The following is a 19,455-nucleotide window of genomic DNA, read 5'->3' on the forward strand; positions in this document are numbered from 1 at the left end:
TTCTACCCTGTCCTATAGGGTCGCTATGAGTCAGAATCAACTCGAAGGCACTGGGTTTAGGTTTTGGATCAACTCTATGAGGAAAAAAAAAAAAAAAATACAGGGCAGGCCAGTGGCTGAAAACGAGCTCAAGGGACAGCCTGCGTGTCCACGGAGGCATTAACCACACAATAACCACACAAATCACAGGGCAGCCACACAGGGAAGGCAGCTCCGGGGGTCCTGCTGGGGTGGTTTTCTAGGTAAATGGTTGTAAGTGAAAACTCAATGGGCAGAACGCCCTGTCCCTTGTGCTGCTGTTTGTGTGAAAGAAGAGATGCTGTGTGAGTGTGTGCGCAAGTGTGTGCGTGTGTGCGTGTGTGCATGCGTGTGCGTGTGTATGTGTGCATGCGTGTGTGCTCCTGTGTGCATGTGTGCACGTGTGTGTGCATGTGTATGTGTGCGTGTGCGTGTGTGTGCATGTGTGTGTGCATGTGTGCATGCGTATGTGTCCACGTGTGTGTGCATGCGTGTGTATGTGTGCATGTGTGTATACTTGTGTGCGTGGGCACGTGGTTGTGCATGTGTTTGCGTGTGCATGTGTGAGGTATAAAAAACTAAAATTAAAAAATTAAAAAAAAAACTGTATCAGTGCTTTTCAGGTGAGGTAGCTGAAGTGCCGAGAGGGTAAGCAATTTTCTGAAGATCACACAGCTGGGAATTGGAGGGGTCAGGATTCGAACCAGCTCATTTAGCTGTGGAACCCATGCGCATAAGTCCTAGCGCACCAAGGGCTGGACTGTGGCGCGGCCTGTTCCTGGTGCAGACAACAGGGAAGTGCATTGTCTTAAATGATTTGAAAAGGCTTATCCATCACCACCACCTTCATTTGCTGTTGGGAAATCTGCTTCCCGTGTTTTAGAGAACGGTGCTCCATAGAGTTTTCAATGGCTGATATTTTAGAAGGAGATTGCCAAAGCTTTCTTCCACAGCGTCCCTGGACGAATTGAAATCTCCAGCCTTTTGGTTAGCAACTGAGTGTGTTAACCATTTCCACCACTCAGCGACTCCATAAACAATAGTGCATCTAGCTAATCAACAATCCACTTTTACCACAAACACACTGGCAATTCTATACAGTGTTCATGACAAAATATATGTTCCCCCCAAATTATTTGTTGTTTCAAAAACTAAGCAATTACTGCAGTTACTGTTGAGTTTTAATGATGTGTACGTAGTGTGTGTGCTTCACATTAGCCCATCTTTATTACCCATTAATAACTCCCAGTTATAGATTAGGCCCATGACACACCAGACCCAGCTTGTTGTTTTTGCTGTTAGCAGCCAGCAAGTGGCCCTGACTCAGGGAGACTCCAGGTCAGTGGAACGTAATGCTGCCCAGTTGTGCGCCATCCACATCATGGGTTGTGGATCGAAATGATTCACAGGGTTTTCGTTGCCTGGTTTTCAGAAATAGATCACCGGGCCTTTCTTCCTAAACCTAGGCAAACAAGTTCATTTTGAGAGGAATTTTGTAACGGTTTGTACAGGTACAGTTTGTGTAGTTTGTGTCTCCACCTCCTCGAGGCACTACACAGTCTTATGTTTAATCAATAGATTAACAATAAGCAATGACAACAGAGTAATGATAAAGATGAAAAAACAGAATTTGAATTACTCCTATTCTTTGATTCTATGTGACCACTTGGAGTATTTATTTTTGTTTAGAATTTTAAACAAATGAAACACAGCATGAGCTGCAAGGTGTGGTATTTTTATTTGAGAAGCGTGAATTTTGGTTCCTACATGACACATATCCATTCCATTTCATGATTATTACTGAAATCCATTTTGTCCAGTAGACAAAGGGAAAGACCTGCTTTAGAAGTCAACCATACTAGATTTGCCACTCAACACTTGGTTTCTAAGGACAAGCCCCTCTCTGAGTGTTCCACCTGAACAAAAATACCATGTTTTATGATTACTGGCAGTCCCCGGGTTATGAATGAGGTCTGTTCTTAACTGTGTCTTTAAGTTGAATTTGTAGGTAAGTCAGAACGGGGGCACATGGTTCTTATTTAGCCTTACTATAAACCTGGTGGCATAGTAGTTAAAAGCTACAGCTACTAACCAAAAGTTTGGCAGTTCGAATCCACCGGGCACTCCTTGGAAAATGTATGGGGCAGTTCTATTCTGTCTATAGGTTCACTACGAGTCAGAATCAACTAGATGGAAATGGGTTTGGTTTTTTGGTTTTAGGGGTTGGTTCAATCCTTTCAAAGTGAGGGCATATTTACATATCATTAAAGGGCAAGTACTAGTTGTCAGTAAATCGGGTGGATGATCATAACCCAGGGTCTTACTGTATATCAACTCTCATTCTTCATATTTCTGAACAAAAGCAGCTCACAGTGCCTGAAATCCTTTTAGAAAATGAAGCAGGGAATAAATAAACAAAATTAGCTTATGCCAGATCCCTTAGTCATCCTCTTTATTTTTTTATCATTGCTTCACTGTATCTTCTCAGCTGTGGCTCTAATGTGAAGTTAATGTTTCTTTGTACCTCCAAGCCCAAAATTCCTCTCCACCTTTATTTTCTTCCAAAAAAAGTCTTGCAAATTTCCCCAGATGAACCAGGATCTGCCTTATCTTCATGCCTGTGCAATGTAGCATGGAAATTTTTACCACAAAAGGAAATATACCATTATGTAGTGTAGTGATACTACACATCCAGAAAAGAAAGCATACAATTTTCGTTACAAAATACAATTATGATAAGAAAACATAAAAATGCAAAGTTTTACTGAAGATATTAGATACTAAACTTATGTGAAACATCCAAGTATCCCATCAAAATTCTAAGAGTCACCTTGAACTTGCTTCTATGATGAAAACTTTTATAGTGGATTTTATGCTTGAGTTGGTCACACGGAACCCCTGGTCAATAGTCTTCAATGAGGATCTTTTCAAAGTTTCAGTAGTCACCATGATGAAAAACTGTCTTTGTACCAGTAGGTAATAATAAAATGTAAAAGCATTTTTACAAGTATTCAAAATTGGCAACAGTTGAAATTAAATTGACAGAATCTGGCAAATCTTTCTCTTTATTCATTGATGATTCTTGTGATAATGTGAGTGGATTTTGAATGCAATCAAAACTTTTGTATAGGGTATCTCAAAAAGATGGCAAAGCTCTAATTATTGAGAGCGTACCTGAATTGTTACAGAAATTATTCTGCAGCTAGTTTAAAAAAAAGGAGAGCATAAAAGAGCATATCAACCACCCAGTATTTGTGAAAACAAGGACTATAGACTGGTTTCTGGAGTTGTGCCTTCCAGACCTTGCAGAAACTACCTCCAGGCCTTTCCACCACCCCCCACCACCTTGAGCTGTGAGCCATGATCCTAGGGCACCTTGTACATGAACTTCTCCCTTGACTCTACAGGCCTCTGGTCCACAAGGGCAGAAAAATTCTGCGTGGCTGAGGCTCCCCTGGCCCTGTTTCACATTTGTTGTTGTTGTTAGGTGCCATCCAGTCAATTCCGACTCATAGCGATCCCATATACAACAGAATGAAACACTGCCTGTTCCTACACCATCCTCACAATCATTGTTATGCTTGAGCCCATTGTTGCAGCCACCGTGTCAGTCCATCTCATTGAGGGTCTTCCTCTTTTTCACTCACCCTTTACTATACCCAACATGACATTCTTCTCCAGGGATTGATCCCTCCTGACAACATGTCCAAAGTATGTGAGATGTAGTCTCGCCATTCTTGCTTCTAAGGAGCATTCTGGTTGTACTTCTTCTGAGACAGATTTATTTGTTCTTCTGGCAGTTCATGGTATAGTCAATATTCTTTGCCGACACCATAATTTAAAGGCATCAGTTCTGTCTTCCTTATTCATCACCCAGCTCTTGCATGCATATGAGGAAATTGAAAACACCATGGCTTGGGTCAGGTGCACCTTAGTCTTCAAGATGACGTCTTTGCTTTTTAACACTTTAAAGAGGTCTTTTGCAGCAAATTTGTCTAATGCAACACGTTGTTTGATTTCTCGAGTGCTATTTCCATGGGTTTTGATTGTGGATCCAAGTAAAATGAAATCCTTGACAACTTCAATCTTTTCTCCGTTTATCATGATGTGGCTCATTGGTCCAGTTGTGAGGATTTTTGTTTTCTTTATGTTGAAGTCTAATCCACACTGAAGGCTGCGGTCTTTGATCTTCATCAGTAAGTGTTTCAAGTCCTCTTTCAGCAAGCAAGGTTGTGTCATCCGCATATTACAGCTTGATGGCCCATTCTTCTTCACATAGTCTAGCTTCTTGAATTATTTGCTGGGCATACAGATTGAATAGGTATGGTAAATGGATTCAACCCTGACACACACCTTTCCTGACTTTAAACCATGCAGTATCCCCTTGTTCTGTTCAGACAGCTGGTTCACGTGTGACAGAAAACAAGAGCCAAATGTTGCTGTTCTGGTCACTACCTGCAGGGGCCACACCTGGCCTCAGTCATCAGCCCATCCTCCTCACCCAAAGACTCCAAGAATCTGTGCAGTCAATGGCCTGGGGATCCTGCTGTTCATAGATATCAAGATCCTAAAAGCACTCCAGTTAACACTCCATTCAGACCATGTTCTGGAAAGCTCCAGCTTAGAGGAGCCTTCTCTACCCTCAGTGTAGAGGACCAACAAAGAGCAAAAATCCGGTTGCTGTCAAGTCAACTCTGACTCATGGCAACCCTGACTCTTGGCAACTCTGTGTGTGTCCAAGTAGAACTATGCCCCACAGGATTTTCAGTGGCTGAATTTTTGGAAGTAGATCACCAGGCCTTACTTCCAAGATGCCTCTGGGTAAACTCAAACTGCCAGCCTCTGGGTTAGTAGCTGAGTACTTTAACTGTTCGCAGTACCCAGGGACCAGTGCGTAGGAAGGCAAGAATATGAGAGACTTGTAAATCCAGTATTCAAACCTGAAGCGTGTTGGCATTCCCATGAAGATGGTAATCAGATTCAAATAAATAGGCCCAGGTTCTTCCAGGACTGACCTTACCTTAAGCAGGGGAATACAACTCTATCTTTGGAACTCCTGTCTAAACAGTGTGGTAATTTTAATTAGCAAGGAGAAAACTGAGCATTTAAATTTAAAGGTGAATGTGAGTCAACAGAGAATTACATATGTAGGTTGGAAATAATGACTAAAGGTGCAATTGCCTCCAAGTTACACCTCAGAAGCAATTTAGTAGAAGTAAAGCTTATTTGTATTCCACAGCTCTTATCAGGAAATAAACAGTTCAATATAATTTAACTGGTGGCCTTTGTTTTGTTGCACAATTATCAAATGGAAATCATGATTCATTGCAAATTCTATCAGTAGTGTCCCTTAAACACGGCAAAATTCTTCTTTCAAAGGGATGATACCTCCTCTACTTCCTTTTGTTGTTGTTATTGTTTTGTTTTTAATCTTAATTTTCTGCACAGGGAAGGACTCCCAAATAGGAATCAGAAGAACCAAATTCCTCAGTTATCTTTTGTGTAGTGTTAGGCATGTCACTTAAAATCTGTTACTCAGTTTTCCATCTATAAACAAAAGAAATGAGATAATATTATCTAAAATGCCATATAACTTTAAAAATTCTAGCATTTTATCTTAGATTGATTTCCTTAAAACCAAGTTAAGACCCACATTCTATAGTTGATTTAAACTACAGCTGTACCTCAGGGATATTGCGGGCTCAGTTCCAGGCCAACATAATTAAGCAAATATTGCCACAAAGCAAGTTGCATGAATTTTTTGGTCTTCTAGTGTGTATCGGAAACCCTGGTGGCGTAGTGGTTAAGTGCTACAGCTGCTAACCAAAGGGTCACCAGTTCAAATCCACCAGGCATTCCTTGGAAACTCTCTGGGGCAGTTCTACTCTGTCCTATAGGGTGGCTATGAGTCGGAATCGACTCAACGGCAATGGGTTGGGTTGGGTTGGGTTTATAGAAGTTATGTTTACATTATACTGTACTCTGTTAAGTGTGCAATTGCATTATGTCTAAAAACAATATGTTGTTGTTGTTAAGTGCCATTGAGGTGTTTCTGACTCATAATTACCCAATAAACATACCTTAAATTAAAAAATTATTTATTGCTAAAAAAAATGATACCCATCATCTGGGCCTTCAGCAAGTAGTAATCTTTTTGCTGGTGGAGAGTCTTGCATCAATGTTGATGGCTGCTGCCTGACCAGGGTGGTGGTTGCTGAAGGTTGGGGAGGCTGTGGCAATTACTTAAAACAAGGTAACAATGAGGTTTGCTGCATCAATTGACTCTTCGTTTCACCAAGGGTTTCTTTAGCATGCAATACTGTTTGAAAGCATTTTACCCACAGTAGAACTTCCTTCACAATTGGAGTCAACCTTCTCAAACCCTGCTGTTGTTTTATCAACTGAGTTTAGTAATATTCTAAATCCTTAGTTGTCATTTCAACATTGTTCACAGTGCCTTCACCAGGAGTAGATTCCACATCAAGAAATCACTTTCTTTGCTCATGCATAAGAAGCAACTCTTCATGCATTAAAGTTTTATCATGAGATTACAGCAATTCAGTCACATCTTCAGGCTCCACTTCTAATTCTAGTTCTCTTGCTATTTCCACCACATCTGCAGTTACTTCCCCCATAGAAGTCTTAAACCCCTCAAAGTCATCCATGAGGGTTAGAATCAACATCTTCCAAACTCCTGTTAATGTTGGTATTTTAGCTTCCTCCCATGAATCGCGAATGTTCTTAAGGGCATCTAGAATGGTGAATTTTTTCCAGAAGGTTTTCAATTTACTTTAACCAGATCCATCAGAGGAATCGCTGTCTATGGCAGCTATAGCCTTATGAAATATATTTTTAAGTAATAAGACTTGAAAATCAAAATTACTTCTTGATTCATGGGCTACAGAATGGATGTTGCATTAGCAGGCATGAAAACAACATTAATCTCCTTGTATAGCTCCATTAGAGCTCTTGGGGGACCAGGTGCGTTGTCAATGAGCAGTAATGTTTTGAAAGGATTCTTTTTTTTCTGAGCAGTAGGTCTCAACTATGAGCTTAAAACATTTAGTAAACCATGTTGCAAACAGAAGTGCTGTCGTGCACTCTTTGTCGTTACACTTATAGAGCACAGACAGAGTAGGTTTAGCGTAAATCTTAAGGGTCCTAGGATTTTTGGAATGGTAAATGAGCACTGGTCTCAACTGCAAGTCACTGCATTAGCCTCTAACAAGAGAATCAGCCTGTCCTTTGAAGCTTTGAAGCCAGACCTTGACTTCTCCTCTCTCGGTATGAAAGTCCTAGATGGCATCTTCTTTCAACATAAGGCTGTTTTGTCTACCTTGAAAATCTGTTATTTAGTGTGGCCCCCTTCACCAGTCAGCTGGAGCTTCTGGATAACTAGCCACAGCTCTTACATCAGCACTTGTTGCCTCACCTTGCACTTTTATGTTACGGAGACGGCTCCTTTCCTTAAGCCTCACGAACCGACATCTCCCAGCTTCAAACTTTTCTTCTGCAGCTTCCTCACCTCTCTCAGACTTCACAGAATTGATTGAGGACAGTTAGGGCCTTGCTCTGGATCATGCTTTGGCTTAAGGGAATGTTGTGGCAGGTTTGATCTTCTACCCAGACCACTAAAACTTTCTCCCTATCAGCAATAAGGCTGTTTTGTTTTCTTATCATTCCTGTGTTCACAGGAGTAGCACTTTTAATTTCCTTCAAGAACTTTTTCTTTGCATTTATGACTTGGCTGTTTGGCCTAAGGGACCTAGCTTTCAGCCCATCTCGGCTTTTGACATGCCTCCCTCACCAAGCTTAATCATTTCTAGCTTTTGATTTAAAGTGAGAGATGTGTGACTCTTCCTTTCACTTGAGCACTTAGAGGTTGGTGTAGGGGGATTAACTGACCTAATTTCAATAGTGTCGTGTCTGAGGAAATAGGGGGTCCCAAAGAGAGGGAGAGAGACAGGAGAACATCCAGTCAGTGAAGCAGTCAGAACACACACCACATTCATCGACTAAATCCGCGTTCTTATACGGGTGCCATTTGTGGCACCCCAAAACAATTACAATGGTAACATCAAAGATTACTGATGATAAATCACAATAACAAATATAACAATAATGAAGAAGTTTGAAATATTGAGAGAATTACCAAAATGTGACACAGAGACATGAAGTGAGCACATGCTCTTGGAAAAATGGCACCAATAGACTTGCTCAATGCAAGGTTGCCACAAACCTTCCATTTGTAAAAAACTCAGTATCTGTGAAATACAAAGCATGGTGTGTCTGTATTTTCCTCAGGAACTGTGTATTTCCCTTATGTATGATGCTATTCAGATTATCATTGAAAGTCAAGAAAATAATGGCATAAAAGAATATAAGCTTTAGGTAATGTGGGCAGGGATTATTATTTATTGTAATTATTTACTATTCAGATAACATGGATAGTGTTATTTATTTTGGCATCTTTGGGGATGCTTGGCACATATTAACTGTGCAATAGATATTTGTTGAATTTAAAGAAGGATCCTTGCTAAACACATAACCTCTCTCAACTGGTGTTTGAGGATTTTTTTTTTTTTGCTATTTGTTTTGCTTTTGTTTTTGAAAAAGACTTTTTTGCTTGAACTTTTCAATACTGAAGCTTGGTGACATATAGGAATTGAGGGAGTCCTCAGATGGGTAAAACCACCAGAAAATCCCTTCCTTTGATTCATAGCAGCTTCATCCTAAACCTTCAGCATAGTGCATAGAGCTATCTTCCCAGGCTCTGCCCTTAAAGCAGTTGTTGATTTAACTATTCATTCCTTCCATGAGCATTTAGTAAGTGATTATTATGAGTCAGGTACCTATGCTTGGTAGTGGGGTTAAGGTGGTAAATAAACCTAACAAGAGTCTAGTTTTCATGACGCTTATATTCTAAAAGAGAGAGAATACCAAAAACCCATTGCTGTCGAGTTGATTCTGACTCATAGTGACCCTATAGGACAGACTAGAACTGCCCCACAGAGTTTCCATGGAGTGGCTGGTGGATTTGAACTGCTAACCTTTCAGTTTGCAGCCCAGGTCTTAACCACTGCATCATCAGGGCTCCAAAAAAGAGAGAGACAAGGGGAAAACATATAAATAAGTATGTGACAAAGAAGTTTTTCAGATAATAGTAAATGTTGTAAAGGAAACAATATAACTGAGAGTAAATGGAACAGGAAAAATTGGGGTAAGGCAGTACTTCATATAGGGTGGATCTCAAGAGGTAACATTTTAGGGGAGACCAAAGAAGAAAATGAAGGCAGCCCGTAGAAGATCTGGGGACCCAGAGACCAGCCAGAGGTAAGCACGAAAACTCTAACACCTGAAGGAGCCTGGAGAGCTGAAACAAATAAAGGTCACTGTGGCCATAGTGTCCTGCGCAAGGGGAAAAGTGAGATGAGAATCTGGAAAGGCCAGGAAACTGTATTCAAGCCTCAGCTGGTTGTTTATTAATTGCATGGAGTCAAAGCATGTCATTTGCCCTCTTTGAACCCCAGTTTATCTCTCTAAATTAGGGGTCATAATATTTGCCTCACAAGATGGCTGTGAGGATTGCATGAATCAAAAATCTTTCCGCATCATGCCATTGCATGCCAAATGAAGTTCAAACTCCCCTGTGGTATTTACCTGGGGTCTGGCTGCCTCTCTAGCTTCATTTCAGCCAATTCCCTTTCATTCACCTTGACCCAAATGCAATGTGCTCTTGCTGTTGTTGTTGGGTGCTGTCAAGTCTGTTTTCAACTCCCTGTGATCTCGTGGGACAGAGGAGAACCACCGTATGGGGTTTTCTTGGCTGTACTCTTTACAGAAGGAGATCACCAGGTCTTTCTCCAGTGGCGCCGCTGGGTGGGTTCAAACTGCCAACCTTTCAGTTAGCAGCCCACCACCAGGGCTCCTAATGTGTCCTTGTAGTTCCCCAAATGGGCCAGGATTTTCCCTTTATCTGTCTCACTTCACTGTCCCCTCTATTAGAAATACCCTCCATTTCCTTTGTCTCCTAACTCATTTTCTTTCTTGTCAAGATTTAGCTCAAGCAATATTTTTTGGTGGAAATTTCCATGATCCTTCTCTGGTGCATATGCGTCTCCTCTGTGGTCCAATGACACCTTGAGCACCATTGACCTGTAATCATAGTTTTACTGGTTTCTTCACCCTTTGTACTGTATACTCCTTGGGAAGAGAAACAACGCCATATTTGCATATCAGATTCCAACATAACCTGGAACAAATTCAAGGAATATTTATTGCATTATTCCCATGTCAGCTGAGGTTCCCTTGATGCTAAAGATCCAGATATATGTACAGATTCCCACTGTAAAGCTCAAATTTCCAGTGTCAGTCAAAATTGTTGTTGTTGTTTGGTGCCATCAAGTCAGTTCCTATGTACTACAGAATGGAACACTGCCTGATTCTGCTCCACGCTCACAATCATGGCTATGTTTGAGCCCATTTTTGTAGCCACTGTGTCAAACCATCTCATTGAGGGTCTTCCTCTTTTCTGCTGACCCTGTACTTTACCAAGCGTGATGTCCTTCTCCAGGGACTGATCCCTCCTGATGACGTGTCCAAAGTATCTAAGACAAAGTCTCACCATCCTAGCTTCTAAGGAGCATTCTGGTTGTACTGTTAGTCACGATAGACTGGGTTATTCCATAATAACAAACAACCCCAAATCTTCATGGCTTAATGCAAAAAAGAATTATTTCTCATCATGAGACATGTTCAATGTGGATTAGCAGTGGAATCTTCTCATTGTACCTGTCGGGGACTCAAGAAAACAGAGGTTGCTTGGGACCTGGTTCCTCCATCATCACCAGAGAGGCATGGGAACACACTGCATCAGAAAGCACATGACAGTGGCACTTGACACTTCTGCTCCTGTTTCATTGGTCTTAGCAAGCTGCAAGGCCCTGCCAAATTCCAAAGAAGAGGGTAAGTTAAGTCTTACCAGGTTCTCAGAAAAGAAAAAAAAAAAAACTCTGTGAACCCCCACCCAAAACCTATTGGCATCAAATTGATTCCAACTCATAGCAACCCTATCGAACAGAGTAGAACTACCCCATAGGGTTTCCAAGGAGCAGCTGGCGGATTCTAACTGCTGACCTTTTGGTTCGCAGCTGAATGCTTAACCACTGCGCCACCAGGTCTCCATCTGTGAACAGACCTAATGAATGCCATACCTCCCCCATGACCTCTATTAATTCCTAAGAGCTTATACACCTGTGGAGCCTCTAAACTTTAGACACAGAACACACGGGTATTGTGTCTATTATATTTAACTTAAGTTTAGACAGAAAATCGGGCTTCATCTTTAATAATTTCTTCAAGAAATCTATACACATTGTGTACTTTATGAGTTTGAGAGACTCTAATTAAGATCTAGGGGTCACCCGCTGAGGAGTCCCTCTGTAAAAACAAACAAACAAACAAACCCACTGATGTCAAGTCCATTCTGGCTCATGGTGACCCTTTACAGAGAAAAACTGCTCTGTAGGGTTTTCTTGGCCACAATAGTAAAGAAGGAGATCACCAGGCCTTTTTCCCATGGTACTGTTGGGTGGGTTCAAATCATCAAACTTTCGCTTAGTAGTTGAGCACAAACCATTTGTGCCACCCAGGGCCCTTCACTCTGATCCCCCCAAACTGCTCCATCAGCCCCCAAATTTTCGCCCTCCCTCTTTAATGCAGAAGTTCTACATGTCTCTAGCCCTCAAACTTGCATACCCAAATGATCAAGGTACCCTGTAGAGTAACAGCCCCCCATTTATCAGGACCTTCCTTTCTAGAGGATGCTGGTGATTTAAATAGTAATCATTTTGGTTTGTTTGCCTGTTTGTTATTTTATATTTGAGTCTTGGAGTGAATCTTACCATGAGCAAATAAGTGAATGAATAAATAACTAAAAGAATATGGAAGAGCTTTGTGTACTTGATAGTACTCAACCAACCTGGTTTTTATCTGGATACTTGGTTTAACAGCTTTCTAAGGAAGTACTCAACAGTGGTATGCACAGAGCTCACTGAGTCCTTCAGTGCCTGAGTAAATGACAACTTCCTCAGCAAACACTTTGGATGCTAATGAATGAAGCCCCAAAGGTTGAGTAGAGTTTCAGTTTTAATTTGCAGCTTGTCCAAACTCTGTCAGCCTTCTCCTTTTGAATGTCTGAAAGGATTTGGCAAGAGGTCTCTCAAAACCACATTTTCTGCTTTTCCATAAAGTTTCCAATTTGGCTAGAATTTCCATGAGAACATCTCCTTTCAGTATACTTCAGGAGCTAACTGGGATGAAAAAAAGGCCTGCACATGCCTTCCCACACTCGCACACATGTGGGCATGCACACAGTATTCAACAACTATTTCTGAAATGTCACCAGAGCTTAAGTTCTGTAGTCATCAAGGTTTGGAACATAAACCTATTTGCCTGGTACTCTGCTATCTTGGCAGTTATGTTGGCTTAGAGTTAGGATTCTGGGCCTAATATGTGGAGGACCACCCTTACCTCCACCTAGAATAAAAATCTAATTCCATGAGTAGATAGATAAGTAATTTGGGGGAAGTCCCATAATCTTTCCAAAACTCAGTTTCTACAACCCTAGTAATCAATAGCATCAGGGCCATAATAACAATGGCAGCAACAACTTACTTTCATGGGGCACTTGTGTGCGTGCATTATCTCATTTAATTCTCTGTCTCTCAGGCACACACACACACACAAAACCTGTAAACTAATGCTATTATCCTAATTTTACAGGTAAGGAATACAAAGCACAGAGAAGTAACTTGCCACAATTTAGCCATGATTGAACCCAAACTTTGCTAACTCCAGAGCTGAAGCTCTTAATTATAAACTTAAATATCTGTGAAGAAAAAAAAAATGATATTATGAGTCAAAATTTGTAAGTGCATTAAATTAGGATACATTTATGAAAATCTTGTAAAATATGAAGAGGAATTCCTCAAGAATGCTGTAAACTGTTAAAGACAGGAACTACGTATGTTGCATTCATCTGAAGGCTCCCCAGCACCAGGTAGGTACTCAATTAATTCTTGATGTATGTAGTAAGCACCCATTCAGATGATCTCTGTGCATGCCCCAGTGCCCACATCTGTATGATGGGCAGAGACATATCAAGGTATGGCAGGTATGGCACATGCCCTGCTGCCCTCAAAGGGGTAGCATCACTGAGCAGTGTCTATTAACCGTCACAGTTTTCATCGCCAGCTCTGAGAAGTCATTCAGCAAGTAAAACTAACACTTTTATATTGGAGAACTTCCATGGTGCAAGGCAGACTATGTGACCTTGCTCTCCTGAGCATAGAAAGAGAAGAAACTGAAAAAAATGACTTTGAGCACATCATAGACCAGTTTTCACCAATAAAAGCAAAGAAAGTGCAGGTGTAATTTTCATGTAGTGCCATAATGTGTTCAGTAAAAGATTAACCAGCTTGACTTATATTTTTGAGCTGATATTATGGTAAAGTTATCTAAAAGATAGGTGTCAGATGTTTGAACAGGGACACAGTGTCAGTGCTTGTCATTGGCACTGTTTCCTGTAGATACACCTCTGAGGATGGGACCCTGTCTACCTGACCAGTGAAGGTATTCTGGAAGTAGAAGCACTTGTTCTAGATTGGCCCAACCCATTTCTCAATTCTGCAAATGAGAAACCTGAGTGGAGGGTCCTAGAGACTGAGAGTTTTGGAGGCGAGTTATAACTGTAACCTGGAAAGAAGATCCATTAACTTCTGTGGCTGAAGTCCTCAGAGGCTCCCTGGTTTTTTATCCTTCCCAAGGCATCATTGTTCATCCCTTCCTTTACTCAGAGATCTATCGCAATTTCCTACCATAAAGTCACATCCCCTCCACTTGCATTGGCTTAAACTAGCTGGAGCCTGTTTCTATAGCTCATGACCAAAAGAACTTTTACTCTAAAATTAATTAAGATCTGCATGGTTATGGGAAGGATATGTATAACTGGGAGACCCTGAGAGGGTACAAAGATGTCTATCAGAAGGAAATAAAAAAGGAGAGAAGAAAAACAACCAGTCTAAAACAGTGATCCTGAAATGTTAACATGCATAAGCATCCTCTAAGGCTGGGGTCTTCAAACGACAGCCAGCAGGTTTTTGTAAATAAAGTTTTATTAAGACACAGCCACATCCATTCATTTACCACTACATATTGTATGTGGCTGCTTTCGTGATATAATGGTAGGCTGTGTAAATGTAACAGAAACCACATGGCCAGCAAAGCCTAAAACACTTACTATTGGGCCCTTTTCAGACAGCTTAGTATGATAGTGGGGACACAAATTTAGAATTTTTTTTTTTGATGCCATTAGTGTAATTCTGTGATCAGAAGTATAATCAGAGATACCATGTCAAAGGGTAAATTTGTTGTTCTTTTACAATTTAAAACCCAAGGACAAATGACTCTCCTTCTAAGCTGGGACTCCCACTCCAGGGCATCACTCTACTCCAAGTCATCTCAGGACAAGGCCTCTCAGATAAGGTTGGGTTGGGTCTTCAGCTCTGAGAACACAGAGAACTTATAACCACATCCTGCCTTGCAGCCATCAGCCTCACCAGAAACTGAAGCATAAAGGGATGCTTCTTTGTGATGAGTTCCTTCTGGGTTCCATTGGCACAGTGTCTGGACACTATTTGTTGGTAAACTTCCTTGGAGTTGTAAGGAATACACTTGAAGGGTCTGATAAATCAATCTAATAGTGTGCATAGTCGTTAAAGAGTAATTACAGCTTCAATGAAGACAAAAGGGCACCAGATGTCCCCTTTGATCTTAACTCAATCTATTTCATCTCCCATCCCTGTTCTTTTCTTTCCTTGCCTAACTCTACCCAACCTCTAGTCCTCTTTTGCCCAGGCCCTTCTAGTGTCTTTACTCTTGTGATTTAGTGCCAAGTGCATGAACTTTGAAGCCTCTGCTGATACTGGCAACAGACCTAAATCAGGCAGATGATTTGCTGTGTGAGCTTGACGAAGCCTCGGTTTCTTCATTTGTGCTATCGGTATGAAGGTAATATCCGTGGGGTTGTTGTGTAGAATAACACAATAAAGTATGTGGAAGTGGCCAGTTCATACAACTAAGTGATGAATAATTGCAGGTCACACCCTTTCTTCTCTCTGTCTTGCCTTTCTCAGTTTTTCCTTCTGTTCTTTCTTCCTCTTCCTCTTTCATATCTTGTCCTTTTCAAACCCTGTTCCATCCTTCCTTCCTTCCTTCCCTCCTTCCTCCCTTTTTTCTTTTCACCTTTATTTTCTCCTTTCTATTCCCCCTTCTTCCATGCTTCCTCTTCTCCTCACCCTCTCTCTTTACCACCTAAAGCCATCACAGGTACAGTAGATCTGAGAGTTCTCTGAATGTCTGGCAAGGCTGGCAAATTTTTTAAAGACTAAAATACAAAAATAGCATTTGAAGTGGCAGAGTGATAGAAGTGTTTGTTTTTGTTGTTGCAATAAGACTATATTTTTCTTACCATTTTAGCTGGTGAGGCATATACACTAAAATGGGAGATTTGAGGAGAGGAAGAAAGGGACCACCTCTTCTATTTGATACCTCGTAAATATCTGTATCTGTATGTCTATAGATAGAGAGAGAAAGAGATACAATACAGATACAGATAGATAGATAGAACAATGTATTTGCCATTGCAACCTTTTTTACATGTACAATTCAGTGATATTGATCAAGCTCAACATGTTGTACAACCATCACTCTATCTTCTTCTAATTTTTTCCCTCATCCTAGCAGAAGCTCAGTGACCCCTCAACAATGACTCCCCCTTCCCCCCCCCCTCCTTCTCTGGGAACCACTAATAACCTTTGATCTCCATACCTTTGTCTACCCTAGATATGTCATGTAAGTGGGATCATGCTGTATTTATTCTTGAAAGATAAAGAGATGATAATGGACTGAGATCTATACGTGCACCATATAAATACATATACATTTATCTTACAATATTGCATGTAAATGTTTAGACTAAATACGTTATGTAAAACCCAAAGGTCTCCAGGGGGGACCAGTTAACAATTGAAACATTACATATTAGAAGTGTTGAAAGAGTCATCAGGTCAATTTCTCTTAAAAGAGAAAAGGGGAAAACCATCTGCTGTACTTCCCCCCAAGACGGCTCGTTTTGCCCCAAGACTAAATAAATGTATCAAATTTAACAGCAGGTCTTAAACCACCACCAAATGAAGGTTTGGTAACATGGATGAACTAGCAAGAAGCCCCTCCACTTCCCCCCCCCCTTTTTTTTTTTCTTCATTACTACTGGCCTTACCTAACTTTTTGGTCACTTCTGCAGTGGGATGTGTGTGTGTTCTTATTATCTTATGATTTCAGTAAGGGAAGGCTTAAGAAGTGATGTCAGTGAGCTTGTGCTCTGGTTAAGCCAGAGACAAGGGAATCGTCTTTTAAGAAGAAAGTGTTTACGCCTATCTCGCCGGCAGGCTTCTTCCTCTGACTTGCCTAGCTGATGAGCTCTGCCTTTCTTGTCTGGAATTGTTTTCCCACTGATGAAGTGCTCCCCTCCTTCCGAGCACCAGAATCTAATTTAAACTAGTTCCTGTGAAGATCCAAAATGTCTACAGAGATTTTTTTTTTTTCCCTCCTGCATTTTTCAAGGCAGGAAAAAGCACGACAGGAATAAAACAGACACTTTGTTTTTATATTGTAAATTGCGCTGCATTCCAGATGAAATGGGAGCACAAGGTTTTTGATCCACGGACCTCTCTAAGGATGAGCCCTACTTACCTTAGCATTGCCTTTCCCTGGAATTCTGTCAAAGCCCCCAAAAACCCATTGGTGTCAGGTTGATTCCAACTCATAGTGACCCTATAAAACAGAGTAGACCTGCCCCATAAGGTTTCTACGGCTGTAAATCTTTACAAAAGCAGGTGCCACATTTTTCTCCCTCAGAACGGCTGGTGGGTTCAAACTGCCGACCTTCTGGTTAACAGCTGAGCAGTTTAACCACTGCACCACCCGGCCTCCTTTCTGTCAAAGCAAACCTGTTGTCACGGAGTCAATATCAACTCACAGTCACCCTATAAGACAGAGTAGAATTTTCCCATAGGGCTTCCAAGGCTGTAAATCCTTACAGAAGTAGACTGCAATCTTTCTCCCTAGGAGCGGCTGGTGGGTTCCAACCACAGACCTTTCAGTGAGCACTGAGCACTTAACCACTGCGGCACCGGGACTCCTCAAAGCAGTTTAGATCTTTGATATTTCTTTCCTAGGAACAGTGCTTACAGGCACGACAGGCATGTCATTTTCCTTTAAAGGTTTCCTTTAAGGTCAGCAACACCAGCCTTCCCTATGGAAACAGGATCTCTCTGGTTTCGGGTCCCCTTCCTGAAGCTAGTCCATCTTTTCTTCTACATGTGAATATTTCATGTCTTCAGTAAGTGTCGGTGCATTCTGATGGGCATTTGGCAAAGAGTGCAACTCTTATACAATTCAAATGTATATGTTAATATAATTAACCTTGGAAGTCAAAGGTGTATTATAGGAAAACTAATTTCCTCTTCTTTAAGCCTATCTACTGTAAATGTGGCCTAGAATAGGTAACAACATTGCAAAACAAAGGGTTATTTTCCAAGGAGCCAAGAGGATGCTCCCCCCACCCCACACCCTCCACCCCACCACCATGGCAATGAAATGAAGTAAAGAAAGTCAATTATTTTGGTTAAATCCAATATACGAAAATCTGTTTTTTCACAAACCGTAGAAGTAGTATCTCTGGTTTGAACAGAGCAGAAATAAATAGGTCCTCTCTCCAAATAAGAATGTGTTTTGCTGCCTTCATCTGCCATTTGGAGCCTAAATATCTCAGAAGTTTCTTATTTATTTTGCTTTAAGAAAACAAAAAACAAAAAATCAAACCCATTGCCATCGAGTCTGATCCTATAGGACAGAGTGAACTGCCCCTAGGGTTTCCAAGGAGTGTCTGATGGGTTTGAACTGCTGACCTTTTGGTTAGCAGCCAAGCTCTTAATCACTGAGCCACCAGGGCTCCATTTAGCTTTCAGAAAAGCAAAATATATTTGAAATTTTCATTCCTATCAGTCCTTTTTAAATTAGGTCAACATTTATTGATGGTGTATTACAGCATTTTTAATTAAGTGCATAGGTACTTGATTTATACAATCCAAGTTGAATCACTGGAGTTTTGCTATCTATTAATGATGAGATCTTGAGAAAGTTACTTAGTTCCTAGTACTCAATGTCCTAGTTAGCATAATGGGAATACTAGAGAAGGCTCTAACTTGTAGAATTGCTAGGATGATTAAAGGAGATATTTGTAAATGTCTAAGGAGGGAGCCTGATACCTAGTAGGTGCTCAATAACTTGTTGCTAACCTTATTATTATCTCTATGTATGCCACAGTTGCTAGAAGCTGGGGGATATGGGTCCAAGAAAAAGCAGTTCTCTTCTTCAAAGAGTCCTCACTGCTCCATGGGAAGAGGTGACAGACATGCAAGCAACGGAGGTATAGCCAGTCCCTATAGTAAGGACCATACTGGAAGTATCCAGAACAGACCATGGGAGAACAGAGGAGGAAGTCATTAATTCTCATCGGGGGTAATAGAAAAGCCTATGGAGAGACAACATTTCTCAGGCTTTGGAGGATGAGGTGGGCAGTGTTTTGATGGGATGAAGAGACCATTGCAAGAGGAGGGAACCATATACGAAAAGACACTGAGATGGCAAAGTACAGTCCCTGGATCATAGTAGAAATGCAGCCTTAATAAATATTGTAGAATAAATTAAGGCATGCAAGAGGCCCATGGTGGCCTCAACACAGTATGTTGTCTTCTCTTCTTTTAAGTGATACCCAATCATATGGAGGTTTGCATATTCCAAAAAGCACCTTGATATTTGTGCTGACCCAATGCGGTCATTCAAAAACAGAATGCTCTTTGCAAATAAGAATTTTCTCTATGTGGGCTGAACGGTGCTGTCATCTCAACAAGAATAACTGCTGCATCTAATCACGTCATCCATGCAACCTACTGTAACAGCCCAACAGCAAAAGAACTCTTCGGAGTCCAGTTGAACAGATAGGATGTTTTCCCTTTGATACATGAACATCAAACTCTGAGTTCACAACATTCTTTAAGTTTCTTTCTGTAACAGGCTATGCTCATTCATCAGCCTGAGTCATTTTATCTGATTGGGTCCAATCTCCCCCTCCTTGGCGCGCCTTCTTTTGCTGCTGAATAAATCACCCTGGGATAGATCCAGGTTGGAGAACGATTTTCATAGGAAAGTTCCATCTGCATTCAACCCTTCATTTATTCAGGCTGAGTGTTCAGGCCCCCAAGGAGAAAGAATTGAGAAAATAAAAAAGTGTCTTCCACTGCCAAGTTTGCTAAT

Source organism: Elephas maximus, chromosome 15, assembly GCF_024166365.1.
Source record: "Elephas maximus indicus isolate mEleMax1 chromosome 15, mEleMax1 primary haplotype, whole genome shotgun sequence".
Taxonomy (NCBI): domain Eukaryota; kingdom Metazoa; phylum Chordata; class Mammalia; order Proboscidea; family Elephantidae; genus Elephas; species Elephas maximus.